This window comes from Loxodonta africana, chromosome 4 (assembly GCF_030014295.1).
Source record: "Loxodonta africana isolate mLoxAfr1 chromosome 4, mLoxAfr1.hap2, whole genome shotgun sequence".
In the NCBI taxonomy this organism is placed as follows: Eukaryota; Metazoa; Chordata; class Mammalia; order Proboscidea; family Elephantidae; genus Loxodonta; species Loxodonta africana.
The window spans coordinates 191751683-191754206 of record NC_087345.1 but is presented as its reverse complement, the minus strand read 5'-3'; the positions used below and the strand labels follow the sequence as shown (position 1 = coordinate 191754206).

The 2524-nt window shown below is 38.6% G+C and overlaps 1 pseudogene; it reads left to right on the top strand.

The window, feature by feature from the left end:
• The first annotated feature begins 203 nt into the window (after positions 1-203).
• Positions 204-1516, top strand: LOC100668209 (olfactory receptor 14A16-like; annotated as a pseudogene).
• Positions 1517-2524: the final 1008 nt, after the last annotated feature.

Below are 2524 nucleotides of genomic sequence, written 5' to 3'. Positions count from 1 at the left end.
TCAGAAGTTTTCACAATTTTTCCTGACACTGGCACAAAGAAGGGAGAGGGAATGAGTAGAGGAAATGGTATTGGTTAAGTGTCTTCTTATCCAATAATTGTGGTGATAATTTGTATATGCATTATTTAATTGAATTAAAATAATTACCCAATGATAAGCTCACTCTGTAGGTTGAATAAAATGATACTCATAAATGTACCCAAGATTACAAAGCTTGTAAACAACTAATCTGAAATTTGTACTCAGGGTCCAAAATTTGTGTCTTTTCCCACTACATATTTCAATATAAGGCATATGAAATTCTATTTGAGTCAGATGTGGAATATGGGCCTTAATCAACATAAAATGACACAGTGGATGATTTGGACTTGATTGATAACCATTTTCAGTTATACATTTAATGCAATTATTTGTGTTAAATTACCTCCTGAAGACTTGGTGGTGTTACTCTTCTATGGCATGGAATACCTGCACATGTGATTGGGAGAAAGTGAACCTGAGAAAGTAGAAGAGTAAACTCCCTTGACTAAATTACAAGTTGTTCATTTTATTTTTTTAGAGTTATTGATTAAACACCCAGAGAAATGAACAACTTCACCTCTGTGCCCATGTTCTTCCTAACGGGGTTTTCTGATGTTCAGGAGATCCAGATCTTACATGCTGTGTTGTTTTTGCTGATATACCTGGCAGCTGTACTGGGGAATGTTCTCATCATCACCCTCACAAGCAAGGATCATTGGCTCCACATCCCTATGTATTTCTTCCTGAAGAACTTGTCCTTTCTGGATCTCTGCCTCATTTCCATCACTGTTCCCAAATCCATCGCAAACTCTCTGGCTCATCTCAACATCATCTCATTCCTTGGTTGTGTTTCACAGGTATTTTTCTTCATCCTCTCAGCCACTACAGAAGTATCTCTACTCACAGTGATGTCCTATGACCGCTACGTTGCCATCTGCCACCCACTGAGGTATGAAGTCCTCATGAGCCATGGAGCCTGTGTGCAGATGGCAGCTTCCTCATGGGTCAGTGGAGTTCTCAATGCAATTCTCACACAGCTTCTACCTTCTCCATACCTGTGTGTGGGTCTCCTGAAGTTCATCAGTTCTTCTGTGATGTTCCACAACTGCTCTCCCTCGCCTGTTCTTATAATACTGTGGAATTAGTAGTCATTGGGCTCAGCCTGGTGTTAGATTTTGGCTGTTTTGTGTTTATTGATATCTCTTACATTCACATCTTCTCCACTATTCTGAGAATCCCATCCAGAGAAGGCAGGTCTAGAGCTTTCTCCACATGCTTGCCTCACCTCACTGTTGTGACTCTCTTTCTCTTTTCTGGTGTTTTTGCCTATTTACGACCCTTACCCGAATCTCCATCACCCTTGGATTTGCTGGTGTCAGTATTCTGTACTATGGTGCCACCCATCATGAATCCTGTCATCTACAGTCTGAGAAATAAGGGTATGAAGATGGCATTAAAGAAACTGTTAAAGAGTAGGCATTGCCCTTCAAATTAGGAGGGTTAATGTCACATATATCATGATCTTTCAATTACTGACAGAATTGTCTGAACAATTTGGTTGCATAGTCTGAAAATAATGTTGGATATTTAAAGTAAGAATTACCATGAAAACTCTTTAAATTGCTATTAATGGGCACTGTCTATCAGTAGATGGAGTGGAAAAACCAGTAGTTCCATTTATAATTGGGCAGATACATGCTAACCTTGTATTTATCATGTTAGTTGAAAAACAAACAAAAAAACAATTATTTTCCAGTTAGTTCTGACTCTTGATGACTCCATGTGTGGAGAGTACAACTGGGTCCATAGAGTTTTCAAGGCTGTGGCCTTTCAGAACCTGATCTCTGGCCTTTCTTTGGAGGCCTCTGGGTGAGTTTAAACATTCGGCCTTTCAATTAATTGTTGAGGACTTAACCATGTGGTGCAGTGGTTAAGAGCTATATCTGCTAATCAGAAGGTTGGCAGTTTGAATCTACTGGTGGCTCCTTAGAAACCCTATGGGGCAGTTCTACTCAGTCTTATAGGGTTGCTATGGGTCAGAATCTACTCAGCTGCAATGAGTTTGTATGATTTTTGTTTTCATTTGTTGTTTTTTTTTTTAAGACTCCTTATGGGGACACTTTTGAATTCAAACAATGCTTCATGCCTTCTGGATATTCAACTCACTTATGATCATAACACTATTTCTCTATTCCTGATGTAGTGTTATATTTTCCTGCTCCAGTCATGAGATTACCTTTACTTAGATTTCTCCAGCCTAGTCCACTTTCCCCTGTTAGATGTTTTCTTAATACCATTTCCCTATCTATCATAGAACTTACCTTAGTTGTAATTTGAGATTTATTTCTCTAAGGCTTTGTTATGTTTTTCTTCATTACACTGTGTGATCCTTGTGGACAGTGCCTGTATCTCTTGTGTCTTTCTTAGTGTGTGGCCTAGAATAGAAATAAAGTAAGTATTTATTTAGTATATTAATAGACAATATCCACATCTTTGCCTGGTC